The sequence below is a fragment of the Theropithecus gelada genome, chromosome 7b (assembly GCF_003255815.1).
Source record: "Theropithecus gelada isolate Dixy chromosome 7b, Tgel_1.0, whole genome shotgun sequence".
Taxonomy (NCBI): domain Eukaryota; kingdom Metazoa; phylum Chordata; class Mammalia; order Primates; family Cercopithecidae; genus Theropithecus; species Theropithecus gelada.
Window position 1 is genome coordinate 104,326,014 of NC_037675.1, and position 14,028 is coordinate 104,340,041.

At 46.5% G+C, this 14,028-nt stretch overlaps 1 protein-coding gene and 1 non-coding gene across 3 annotated transcripts in view; one reads left to right on the forward strand and one right to left on the reverse strand.

Annotated features, from left to right (window-relative positions):
- Positions 1-169: 169 nt before the first annotated feature.
- The window catches only part of TRAF3 (TNF receptor associated factor 3), a 139,268-nt gene continuing 125,409 nt past the window's right edge, over positions 170-14,028 (forward strand). For both annotated transcript variants that reach the window (XM_025392782.1, XM_025392784.1), the window contains exon 1: positions 170-382. The gene's annotated coding sequence lies outside the window, so the exon portion shown is untranslated. The remainder of the gene's footprint in view (positions 383-14,028) is intronic.
- On the reverse strand, positions 11,497-11,597 carry LOC112629618. Its single transcript, XR_003120705.1, has one exon. It is a non-coding gene; the product is annotated as a small nucleolar RNA U13 (small nucleolar RNA).

Here is a 14,028-nt window from a genome sequence, read left to right on the forward strand (position 1 = left end):
TGCCCTTGGGCGACGGGGCGCGGGCGCGGGGGGGGACCGGGGGGCGCGTGGGGCCGGCGGCGCTCGCGGGCTCCTGCCGCTCCCACGCGCGCGGGCGGCGGGGGCGGGGCGGCGGGCGCGCCGGGGATTTCCAGCGCGCGAGAGGAAGTGCCTGCGCGGGACTGCGTGAGGGAGCGAGGGAGCGAGGGAGCGCGGCGCGGCCGCCGCGTGCGCGAGCCGGGGTTGCAGCCCAGCCGGGACTTTCCAGCCGGCGGCAGCCGCGGCGGCCGCCGGCTCTTCCCCGCCCCCCGCCATGGGGCAGCCCGGGGAGCAGGACGCTGCGGACCGCGGCGGAGGACGCGCCCGGCGCCCGTGAGCCGGTCGAGCGGCGGCGGACCGCGAGGTAAGGCGCCGCGGCGGGCGGGCGGGCCTCCGGCGCGCGGCCGGGCGCCTCCATCCCAGTCGCCTCCATCCCGCGCCCTCGGCGGCGGGGCCCGGGGGCCTCAGAGCTGCCCGGCGCGGGCCCGGCCCGCCGGCGCAGGCCCGGCCCGTCCCGGCGGCGAGTGCGGGGCGCGGCTTTAGCCTGGCCCCGCGCCCCAACCCGGCTGCCTCCCGCCCCCGGACGCCTCAACTTCGGCAAACTTTGTCCCGGAGGCCAGGCTCGGGGCCCGAGGGGCCCGGGACGCCCGCAGCTTTTCAGGAAACGGGGCGCGCAGGCCTCGCCACGGCCGTGACCCCCGCGGGCGTTGAGGACCCGGCACCCCGCGGGGCCGCGGGTTTCACGCGGAGGGACGGCGGCTCAGGAGCTGCGTGGCCGAGCGCGCTGCCCGGGCCGGCCGGGGGGGCCCGGGCGTTATTGGAAAGTTGGTCCTGAGTCATGCCGCCGCAGAGGCGCCTCCGACCGCTTGGGGGGCGGCGCGGGGGGTCCGGGTTGGGCTCAGGGCGCGAATTCCCCTCCCGCGGCCGCCGAGGGCCGGCGACTCCCGGGGCACCGGGCAGCTCCGGGCCGCGGGCTCTGCGTCTTCCCCGCGGGCGCCAGGCGGCTCTCGGCGGGCTGGCAGGTTCCACGCCGCCAGCCAGCCCCGTGTGGGGACTTCGGTCTAGTATTTGAACCCGAGGAGAGAATTCTGTGTGGAAAATTCTCTCCCTTCGATTTGAAATAGTAACAAACTGGAAACGGATGAGGTGTTGTGGACGTGCTTGGAAATCCAAGAAGCCTTCAGATTACGAGCCGTTGACGGGACCAGTTGTATTTCACATTTTTCGAATTAAGCTCAGAATCAGTTTTCAGAATGAGATGTGATGCGTGGTGTGTGTGTGTCTGTGTGTGTATGGATATAATTCATTCATTTTTGTGGCGTCAGAAAGGTTATGTCGAGCGTTGTAGCGGCTTCTTAATTTACATTCACAGCATACAACTGAAGAGGAGCCATTATTTATTTTTTTTTTCTAGCATTTGCTGCGACTACACACTGCCGGAGCGTTTGGAAATGTTGTTTGCTGTTACCCTGTATGTGTCTATAAAATTCTTACTGTAGGGAATGGCCAAGTGGACCATCAGTTCGTCCTGAGATCTTCTCATGTCTCTCACGTCTTTGAAAATGGCCTGTGAAAAGACTGCATCATATGTAGGATGTCTGGCAAAATAGTGTACAGCGTTCTTTTCTCAAATGAGAGGAAATGTGTACCTTTTCACCGCGTTGTGACAATGTAAATGTTGAGAATTAGTCTAAAGATGAAAATTCTTTGGCCAAAGCAAGATAAGCCTTATCGGTATGAAAACTGGAAAATATCATATGGGACTGGAAATCCTGTGAGTGGGTGCTCATGACGGAAACCCTGACAGACCTTGGATTCCAGCATCGCTAGTGAAAATCAGACCTTATCATGGATAAGGGTTAAGATGTAAGGTGTCTCACCCAGACGCCATCTGTTCCAGCTGTCAATGCAGAAGCCAGGAAAGGAGAGAGAGATGGCCAGGGAGAATTCCAGCTTTTTTTTTTTTTTTTTTTGAGACATTCATGTGAATTTCTCTGCGAGGGGAAAGAAGACCAATTATTTTCCTTGGATGCTATCCCTTCTTTTGGAATTAATAAGATGGCTTCACTCAGTGAGAAGCTGTAAAGAGATTTCACTGGAAACAGGCAGTAACAGTCTCCAGTTGTTTCTGTTAATACCATCAAAATATCCCTACTCTTGTTTGTGCCTTGAAGAAAGTCCTTCATTAACTGAGACGTCTGAGCCTGCGTTGCGGATTCTGATTCTCTAAATACTCCTGCAAGAATCCCTTTAATTTTTGACTGTGCAACTCAAGAAGGACCTTTCTGGGGTATTATCAGGATATGCATGCTAATGATACTGTCAGGTTAGATGAGAATGATTGATCACTCCCTTAAAATCCTTTTTTATGATGTTAAAGCTGTACTTTAAGAAAGATAAAACTGCTACTGTGGCGTTGCAAGTCTGAGCTAGCTCAGGCAAACAAAGGAAATTGCGTTAAATTTGCCCAACTCTATTTTCTCTTCATATAGCAAGACTCTCCAAACAGCAAGTGATCTAACCTATCAAGTATTATGCAATAGTTGAATTTCCTTGCAGTGGTCAGTTTAAAGAACTGTTAACTTAGCAGAGGCGACGTTTCGTGGCCAAGGCCCTCAGGGTCCATTCCATGGAATCAGGGACTCCTTGCTGCTGCTTTGCGAGTGTTCGTGGAGGAAGAAAAATTACTTGGTATTCTTTTTGTGTGGAGGAGTCATAATAACTGACCTCAGATACAGAGAAAGTGGGAAGAGTGAGAAAGAGGGAGGTGAGGCCAGAGGATTTGGAAGGCTACCAGAGAGAGTCAGCCGAGACCTGAGTGTGGAGATGATGCTTAGACTTGCTTTGAGCAGTGGGGATGAAGCCAGAATGAGGGAGGCCTAGACGCCGGAGAGAGGTACACGGGATAGGTGCCATGCGGTCTGCACCAGTGCAGCAGGCTTTGGGTCCCAAAGATGCGAATGGAAATAGAAGAAAATGCAGTTTTAAACAGAACAGGAAAAAAAAAAATGAGAAAATGTTATGTGTGCTTGTGTAAAATTTATTATTCATAATTAAAATACAAAATGCCTTTCTCATTTGAGAAAGCCTTTATTGACTAAGTTCTGCACAACAGTATTCCAGGAAAGGGGATGGGAGACGGACCACCCTAGGGAGAAGGCGGCGGAGTTTTTTACTATTAAGCTTAATACCTTTCTTGTTTGTTTGTTTTGGTGAAGCTTATTGTTGGCCTGTGCAGATGACTTGGAGTAGGCTGGCAGGTAGTGGGATGTCATAAATGCTGATGCCTGTTGGTTTCTATCAACTTTAGGAATCAGGTGGGAATTGATGCTGCATTCTGTATTCCTCGAGATAAGTGGATCATTAATTGGGACTTGGGAGTCTTTTTCTCATTGAATTAATGTTCAGTTAATGTGCCCTGAGTTCTCATAATGTTCTGGTTACCGTGCTGGGAAGAGTGAGACACAGCACCCGTCTGCTGGGGTGTGATCTGCAGGGATGTAGGCCATCTTGACCCCTGTGCACGGTGAGGGGACGTGCCAGAAACCAACAGATACTTGACTGAGACAGACCAGGACAGAGCTTATGGCAGGACGCATAAGGAAAAAGCCAGCATCCTGCCCTCAGGTGCTAACCATTTGGCAGAGACTACTTTCTCCCACCAGGAAGAAACCAGCAAGTCAAAATGTAGGATGAGATGAATTAGTGGATTGTGTAGAATTCTAGAAGTGTGACGGGAATCCATAAGGGAAAGAGAAAGCTCTTGGTTGGCTGAGGTAGTTGGGTAAGTCTTCTGGGAAGTGGCGTTGAGTTGAGGCCCAGTGTCAGGAAAGCTCTGGTATAGTGGGGCCATCTGGGCCCCCTTACAGGGCCCCCTCCCACTTTGTTTTGGTAAGATGGGATCTGACAGCTTGCCATCCTGTCACTCCTTGCCAGTAGATGCAGGGCTGGCCATGCGGCTGCTCATTGGGTTTCTAGTTGGGAAGTTGCATGTGCTGGCCTTTGGCTCTTGTGACTGGGAGCTCATGTGGGTCAGGCATACTGTACTGTGAAGGGCATGGTCTGTGGAGGGGAACAGAGCAGTGGGCCCTAACCTGGGTGACACCACTTGGCTGTCCCTACCATTTTTCATTGCATGTAGAAAGTCTCAAAAGTGGCAGGGGAGGGGTGTAAATGTTAAAAAGCCCCTTCCTAGTCTGACATGCTCACCTGTGGTCCCAGCTACCCCAGAGAATGAAGTGGGAGGATCACTCTAGTCTGGGTAACACAGTGAGACTCCTGGCTCTAAAATAAATTTATTTATTTATTTATTTATTTTATTTGAAATGGTCTCACTCTGTTGCCCAGGCTGGAGTACAGTGGCCCGATCTTGGCTCACTACAACCTCCACCTCCTGGGTTCAAATGAGTCTCCTACCTCAGCCTCCCTAGTAGCTGGGATTACAGGCGCTCACCAGCACACCTTGCAATTTTTTTTTTTTTTTTTTTTTTTGAGGCAGAGTCTCACTCTGTCACCCAGACTGAAGTGCAGTGGCGTGATCTCAGCTCACTGCAACCTCCACCTCCGGGATTCAGGCGATTCTCTTGCCTCAGCCTCCTGAGTAGCTGGGGACCACAGGTGCGTGCCACCATAACTAGCTAATTTTTGTATTTTTAGTAGAGGTGGGGTTTCACCATCTTGGCCAGGCTGGTGTCAAATTCCAGACATCAAGTGATCCACCTGCCTTGGCCTCCCAAAGTGCTGGGATTACAGGCGTGAGCCACTGTGCCCAGCCTTCCCAGCTAATTTTTGTATTTTTTAGTAGAGACAGGGTTTTGCCATGTTCGCCAGACTAGTCTTGAACTCCTGACCTCAGGTGATCCGCCCACCTCAGCCTCCCAAAGTGCTGGGACTACAGGCGTGGGCCACCACACTCAGCCTATTTATTTTTTTGAGATGGAATCTTCTATTGCCCAGGCTGGAGTGCAGTGGTGCAGTCTTGGCTCACTGCAGCCTCTCCCTCCTGGGCTCAAGTGATTTTCCTGCCTTAACCTCCTGAGTAGCTGGGACTACAGGTGCCTGCCCCCATGCCTCATAAAATACAAAGTACAAAATGCAAAATGTATTTTGTATTTTATACAAAAACATAAAAATTTTGTATTTTTAGTAGAGAGTGGATTTCACCATGTTGGCCAGCCTGGTCTCGAACTCCTGACCTCAAGTGATCCACCCATCTCAGCCTTGCAAAGTGCTGGAATTACAGGCGTGAGCCACCACACCCGGCCCTGGCTCTAATATTTTTAAAAAGTCCTTCCCCCAACCTACTCCTGTGTCATCCATGCTTAAATCACCTCAGTCTCCTTAATTCTCAAGAACTGAAAAATTGGGGCCCTACATTTCATTTCACAATTTACTTTTTTTCTAGGATTGTTCCATGCTGATTTCGAGAATTTAAAAAAAAAAATTAAATGGAGGCTATTTGGTGGTAACTTCTCATGGGGCAGTTCTATCAAGAAAGATATGAAGATCTGCTTCTTTGACATTCTGATTTCCTTTCCAGTTGAAACACTTATTCTATGGTAGAACCCAAAAGCGTATTTATTGGAAACTTGATTTCTTTAAGTGGAGAGAAAAGCTAAATTGATTAACCAAGTAGAGTAATACAAATCTGTAAGGCAACAGTAGCATCAAAGTGGTGAAATGTGAATCTCCAGGAGTCATGAAAATTGTAATGAAGGTTTTCCGAGATTAATTTTGTGTCCTGGAAGGTTACTGCCAATTAGGAGGCCTATGTCCACAAGGTAATGAGGTGCTTGTTAGGCCTTCCCTCCTTTCCCCAAGGGCCAGGCAAATGGTAAGCTCTTGGTCGGTGTTTGTGGCCAGATTCTGCAAGCCGGGAAGACAGGAGGGATGTGACAGATTCCCACAGTGGTTCCGTGTGTTTGGAATGTGTGTCGGCAGTTGGGTGTGCCTTGTAGCGGCCTCCCTTAGCTGTGTGTTCCTGGAGGTCAGGCTTCCATCCTCCCGTTCTGATAATACTTAGCTCCAGGATTAGTTGCATTGGGGTTTTGTTTGGTGGAAAGTTTCATTTCACCATGTAATTTTCTTGGATGCTTTTAATGACTTAAAAGCTGGAAGAACAGGAAAACTAGTTCTCTTGAGCTCTTTCATGTCCAGTAATACTCAGAAATTATAACTTTATGCTGCAAATTAAACCTGCTGCTTGAAACATTATTATAGGGTAAATTAACAGTTTAGGTTTCAGAGGCTTTTCTGTGTGACTTTCCCCTTAGTGGGAGGGGGTTTGGTAAGCCCATTAAGTTTTATCTTAAAATTTAATGTGAATTGTACATTGTCCTCCGTAATATGGTTGATTGTTTTAATATAAACTTACCTTGTTCCCTAAATCTTTTAAAACTCTTGGTTCTCCAAAAGATGTATTGTGTTTCTGGAATCCCACTGTGGATTCCTGGAGCTGTCCACCTCACAGCTGGAGAAGTGTGGCATAGTGGAGGGTACCAACTTTGAGGATCTGAATTCCAGTCTGCCCTCTGTATTTAGTGGTAGAATGACCTTGGGCAGGCTGCTTGGCCCCGCTGAATTGATTTGCCTATCTATACAATGGAGCTACTAGCACCAGGGACATCACTTGCTTTTTATGCGTTAGATGGATGGGAAAGCATTGTGGAGATGTTAATTTTCACAGTATTAGAGGATCGAGGTGTAATAGAGTAAGAATGTTAAGATCCAGCTGCATCCATGTCCCTACAAAGGACGCAAACTCATCCTTTTTTAGTTGATGGGTGCAGCAGACCAACATGGCACAAGTATACATATGTAACAAACCTGCACGTTATGCACATGTACCCTACAACTTAAAGTATGATAATAATAAATAAATTAAAAAAAAAAAAAAAGAAAAAAAAAAAAAAGAATGTTAAGATCTGAGAATGTAAATATCAGATCTTGTTAGTTAGGGACCACAGAAGTTTTCTAGTTGAGGTCTCTTATTTTATGTGGGAGGCAGCTGAGGCTCTGAGAGTTCGGGTCAGCACCTCTCACAAGGCAAATAATGACAAAGCAAGGGCTATTCACCCAGGGTAGGTTTTTCCCTACCTAATTCCAAGGAGGGTTAATTGAGAATTATTGAATCACCCACACTTTTTTTGAGAACTTTCTAAGTGCTAGGGGCTATGCTCGTTGCTAAAGCTAAAAAGTCAGATAGGATGCCGTCTGATCATGTGGTAGGTGCCACGACAGTGGAACAGAGGCTCTGGTGCATTGTGGAGGCGCTGTGCAGTTTCGACCTGGGTTAGGAGGAGGCATTTCCCAAGGAGGTAACTCTTAGGGAAGCTAGCAGCAGGAGTGGGGAATTCTGGGCTAGCAGGGAGTCACCTGGCAGAGGGCCCATGAGTCGGAAGGGGTTCTGCTGTGGCTGTCCTTCAGCGGAGCGGGTACAGGAAAAGGAACCCGGCCACTTCTGGGTGCTGCCTTTGTGACAGCCTAACTTCTGAGGTAGGAATTCTCCCCATTTTACAGATGAGGAAAAGGAAGAGCAACAGGCCTGCTGGACCCCAGAGTTCATGGTTTCACCACAGCTGAACTACAGTGCAGTTTTAGATTTTCTTCAGGTTCTAAACTTCTTAGTTTTGCTTTCAGAGTAGACTTTAGTTTTGCTGCTAGAGAGTGCTTTTTTTTAAAATGGTGTATTTTTCATACAGCCTTTCCCTTTCATCCAACATCTGTTTTGCCTATATGGCTGATTATTCTAGGCCGCACTCCATTCCATCTCTGCCATGAGTTCCTTTCTTACAGCAGCCCCCTCGTATTTACTGTCCTTTGACACATTTGGTTGGGAGGTTCTTTTCGCAGTGGCTCAGATGCTTCTTACAGCTTGCTGAGTAGCAGTCCCTAACCTGATTTGCTAATGTGTTTTCTTTCCCCTTTCTCTCTTAATTTACATTTAAACTGGTAGTCTAGTAATAATGACAGCATTTAGTCATTATGTCTTTACAGGGTTTTACAAACATTAGCTTGTTAGTGATGAACAAGTCCCCAAGGCCTGGTCACTCTGTAGAGAGCATAATGGTTACAGCCTAGCACCTATTCATCTTGAATTTAATTGTAACTACAGATTGCCTGTGGAAATATGAGTTAAAGGCATGGAAGCCGTCACCGCTGTTAGCAGGGAAATGATGTTTGGCTATTTTGGAGAATACTTAAGGTGGCTCTTCTGCGAGAACCACTGTCAAGGTTTTGAACTTGCAACCAGGAGGGGTCAGTGGTGGCTGAGCAGAGATGTAGGGGCTTGTTTCATGGCCATCTGTACCTGCTCCAGGAAGGACTGTGAATAAGAGAATGCGGCCGGACACTGAGGCCACTAGGTCAGGCCCTTGGGATGACAGAGGGTAGATTTATTTGTTCTTAGACCTAAGTGAGCCCTTGTAGGGTGGAGGCAGTGGCATGAGAGCCTTCCCTGCCTTCTCCAGATTGAGGGATGTTTCTGTGCATCTGGAATAGGTCTCTAGGGTTGAGACGACAAGCTTCTCAAGGGTTGGGTCACTTCGTTCTTTGTATTGCTACAGTCTGGCCTAAGATGGACCCAGTAAAAACGAGACCAGTTTATGCATGGAAGGAATCAGCCCTGCTTTGAATTCTGGTCTGTCCTTCTGCTAACTGTGCTGTTAAATTCCTCTTCCTTTCTAAGCCTCAGTTTTCTCATCTATGCAAAGGTAACTGTGGAGTTCACAGTCACACAGAAAAGCCTCTGAAACCTAAACTCTCCATCTGGAGATGGATGGTGGTGATGGTCACACAACATTATGAATGTATTTAATACCACTGGACTATACACTTGAAATGATTACGATGGTAAATTTTGTTATGTGTATTTTACCATAATAAAAAAAGTAATTGAGACCTAAATGTGAGCCTAGGCTTGGCGCAGAGGTTCGTGCCTGTAATCCCAGCACATTCAGAGGCCGAGGTGGGTGGATCACCTGAGGTCATGAGTTCGAGACCAGCTTGACCAACATAGTGAAACCCCATCTCACCTAAAAATACAAAATTAGCCGGACGTGGTGGCGCATGCCCGTAATTCCAGCTACTTGGGATGCTGAGGCAGGAGAATTGCTTAAACCCGGGAGGCAGAGGTTGCAGTGAGCCCAAGATTGTGCCATTGCACTCCAGCCTGAGCAACAAGAGTAAAGCTGCGTCTAAAAAAAAAAAGCCTGTGCCAGGTGCAGTGGCTCATACCTGCAGTCCCAGCACTTTGAGAGGATGAGGCAGGGGGATCGCTTGAATCCAGGAGTTCTAAACCAACCTGGGCAACATAAGACCTTGTCTCTACAAAAAATTTAAAAATTAGCTAGTCATGGTGGTGTGCTCCTGTAGTCCCATCTAACTACTCAGGAGGCTGATGCGGGAGGATTGCTTGAGCCCATGAAGTCAAGGCTGCAGTGAGGTGTTATTGTGTCACCGTACTTTAGCCTGGGTGACTCAGTGAGATCCTGTCTCAAAACAAGAACAAGAAAAATGGGAGCATGTGAGAGAATATAAGAACCTAGTGTTTCAGAAGTGACCATTTCTCTTCCCCTTTCCTCTCCTGAGTGATTTCGTAAAGGGAATGACTTACTAGCAAGGCGGATGGCAGGCCGTCTTGGAAGTATGGCCTGTCCCTGGAAGAAGTACCGGTGGGAGTAGAAGGACATTATTGGACTGCAAATAAATTATTTATAAAAAGGGTAAAATGTCTAGAAAGTGAAATCACAGTATATTTGCACAAAAGGAACATCTATTGATATCTCCCCTTTTTAAAAGCAGTTTTAGCATATGAATTTTTGCGTATTTAAAATCATATTTTAGCACTTTATTTTTTTCTGTTATTTAGCAATAATAGTGTTCTTCAATTTGAGCTGGGTGTGGTGGCTCATGCCTGTAATCCCAACACGTTGGGTGGCTGAGGGGGGCAAATTGCTTGAGGTCAGGAGTTCGAGACCAGCCTGGCCAACATGGTAAAATCCCTTCTCTACTAAACCAAAAAAAAGAAATTAGCTGGGTGTGGTGGCACGTGCCTGTAGTCCCAGCAACTGAGGCAGGAGAATCGCTTGAATTCGGGAGGTGGAGGTTGCAGTGAGCCGAGATGGCACTACTGCACTCCAGCCTGGGTGACAGTGAGACTGTCTCCAACAACAACAACACTTCGATTTATTCAGGTCTCTGTTCACATTTCACCTCTTCAAAGGGGTCTTCCCTGAACACCCTAATTAAACAGCCCATGCTGTTGCTCTGGTCACTTGCCTTGCTTTTTTTTTTTTTTTTTTTCCATAGCAGAAAATGTTTTTCCTTCTCTTTTTCTTTTTGAGATGGAGTCTCGTTCTGTCACCCAGGCTGGAGTGCAGTGGTGTGATCTTGGCTCACTGCAACCTCTGCATCCCAGGTTCAAGCGATTCTCCTGCTTCATCCTCTCGAGTAGCTGGGGTTACAGGTACGTGCCACCACACCTGGCTAATTTTTGTATTTTTTTAGTAGTGGCTGGGGCTGGGCGCGGTGGCTCATGCCTGTAATCCCAGCACTTTGGGAGGCTGAGGTAGGTGGATCACGAGGTCAAGAGATCGAGACCATCCTGGCCAACATGGTGAAACCCCGTCTCTACTAAAAATACAAAAATTAGCTGGGCATGGTGGCACATGCCTGTAGTCCCAGCTACTCAGGAGGCTGAGGCAGGAGAATCACTTGAACCCGGGAGGCAAAAGTTGCAGTGAGCTGAGATCATGCCGCTGCACTCCAGCCTGGGCAACAGAGCAAGACTCCGTCTCAAAAAAAAAAAAAAAAAGGTTGGGCACGGTGACCTGAGCCTGTATGTAGTCTCACCTACTCCAGAGGCTGAGGCAGGAGGATTGCTTGAGCCCAGGAATTCGAGGCTGCAGTGAACTGTGATCGCACCACTGCACTCCAGCCTGGAGGACAGATGGAGAACCTGTCTCTTAAAGAAGAAAAAACAACTTTTCATCCCCCTTTACCCTTTAAGTAATCACTCCCATTCCCCAATCTTCCCGTCCCTTGATAATCTCTAATCTGCTTTTGGTTTCTGTGGATTTGCCTATTCCAGATATAGCATCTAGGAATCATATAACTTGTTTTTTGTGTCTGGCTGCTTTCACTTAGCATGATGTTTTTGAGGTACATCCAAGTTGTAGCATGTGTCAGTATTTTGTTCCTTTTTATTGCTGAATCATAATCCATTGTATGTACATATATGCCACAATCTGTCTATTCATTTGTTCATGGGCATTTGGATTATTTTCATTGACTATTAAGAGTAATGCTGCTGTAAACATTTGTGCACAAGTTTCTGTGTAGGTATGTTTTTATTTCACTTGGGTATATACCTAGGAGTGGAATTGCTGGTCATATGGTAATACTGTGTTTAACTTATTCCCACCAGCAGTGTTCCAATTTCAGGACATCTTTGCTAAATTTATTTTGTTTTCTTTTTTATGTCACATGGATAATGTGCCAATATCATAACAAGGTTTAAGAGTGGCACCTCTCACACCTGCATTTGAATACCCAATCACACTTATGAACTACAAAAGGATGTACGTGTGTGTGTGTGTGTTGTATATGTATATATTTTTGATTAAAGCTATTCTAGTTAGTGTAAAGTGGTATCTCATTGTGGTTTGGGTTTGTATTTTCTTGATGGGCAAACATATTGAATGTCTTTTCATGTGACTCTTGGCCATTTGTACATTTTTTGGGGGGACAATGTCTGTTGAGTTCTTTATATATTCTGAATGTTAAACTTTTGTTTTTTTTTGAGGCCGAGTCTCCTTCTGTTGCCGAGGCTGGAGTGCAGTGGCATGATCTTGGCTCACTGCAACCTCCGCCTCCTGGGTTCCAGCAATTCTCATGCCTCAGTCTCCTAAGTAACTAGGACTACAGGCACATACCACTAATTAGCCTGCCTAATTTTTGTATTTTTAGTAGAGATAGGGTTTTGCCATGTTGCCCAGGCTGGTCTAGAACTCCTGGCCTCAAGTGATCCACTCACCTCAGCCTCCCAAAGTGTTGGGATTATAGGTGTGAGCCTCTGCACTCAGCCTCTTCTGAGTTTTATTGTTTTAGTTCTTACCTTTAGGTCTTTGATCCATTTCAGTTAATTTTTGTATATGGAATGAGATAGGAGTCCCAATTCATTCTTTTGTATATTCTTACTTAGTTTTCTCAGCACCATTTATTGAAAACACTTCTTTCCCTATTGAATGGTCTTGGCACCCTTATTAAAAATAAATTGGCCATAGATGTTTGCATTTATTTCTGGATGCTCAGTTCTATTCTGTTGCTCTGTAAGTCTGTTACATCAGTACCACACTTTATTAGTCTGTTCTCATGCTGCTAATAAAGACATACCCGAGACAGGGTAATTTATAAAGAAAAAGAGGTTTAATGAACTCATTGTTTCACATGGCTGGGGAGGCCTCACAATCATGGTGGAAGGCAAAGGAGGAGCAAAGGTATGTATTACATGGCATCAGGCAAGAGAGTCTGTGCAGGGGAACTGTGCTTTATAAAACCATCATATCTTGTGAGACTTAGTATCACGAGAACATCGCGGGAAAAACCTGCCCCCATACTTCAGTTACCTCCCCCTGTGTCCCTTCCCATAACACATGGGGATTGTATGAGCTACAGTTCAATATGAGAATTGGGTAGAGACACAGCCAAACCATATCACACACTGTTTGGATTCCTGAAGCTTTGTAATAAGTTTTGAAGTAGTAAGTTTGGGAAGTATGAGTCTTCCAACTTTTTCATTTTCTATATTGTTTTGACTATTTGGGGCCAGTTGCAATTTTATATGAATTTGAATGTCACCTTTTGCATTTCTGCAAAAAAGGTCATTGGAATTTTAATAGGGAGGGGATTGATTCTGTAGATTGCTTTGGGGGGTTGCAATCTTAACAGTATTGTCTTCCAATCCATGAACATGGGATGTCTTTTCTTTTTTTCTGTTTTTTTTTTTTTTTTTTGAGAGAGAGTCTCACTCTGTTCCCCAGGCTGGAGTGCAATGGTGCAGTCTCGGCTCACTGCAAGCTCCGTCTCCTGGGTTCACGCCATTCTCCTGCCTCAACCTCCCGAGTTGCTGGGACTACAGGCATGTGCCACAGCGCCTGGCTATTTTTTGTATTTTTAGTAGAGACGGGGTTTCACTGTGTTAGCCAGGATGGTCTCAATCTCCTGACCTCGTGATCAGCTTGCCTCCGCCTCCCAAAGTGCTGGGATTACAGGCGTGAGCCACAGCACCCGGCTGAACTTGGGATGTCTTTTCATTCAATTATGTCTCTTTTAATTTCTTTAAGCAATAGTTTGTAGTGTTAGTGTACAAATCGTTCACCTCTTTGTATAAATTTATTTCTTGGTGCTTTATTCTTGTGGGTTCTGTTGTAAATGAAGTTATTTTCTGACCTTTCTTTTTGTATTGCTCATTGCTGGTGTATAGAAACAACTGATTTTTGTATGTTGGTCTTATGCCCTACAACCTTGTTGAATTTATTACCTCTAGTAGTTATTTTGTGGATTCTGTGGGATTTCTTTATACAGAATCATGTCACCTGCATATATAATTTACGTCTTCTTTCTAATTTGAATGCCTTTTATTTATTTTTCTTGCCTAATTGCTCTGGCTAAGACATTTAGTACAATTTTGAATAGCAGTGATGAAAGTGAGCATCCTCATACTGTTCCTAATCTCAGGGGAAGCTTTTCACCACTGATTATGAAGTTAGCTGTGTTTTCTTTATTTTCTCTTCTTTTCTTTTTTTCTTTTTCTTTTTTTGACACAGGGTCTTGCTCTGTCACCCAAGCTGGAGTGCAGTAGTGCAATCATGGCTCACTGCAACCTCTGCCTCCCAGGCTCAACCGATCCTCTCACCTCAGCCTCCTGAGTAGCTGGGACCAAAGGCACATGCCACAATGCCTTGCTATTTTTTTTTTTTTCCGCATTTTTGGTGGAGATGGGTTTCGCCA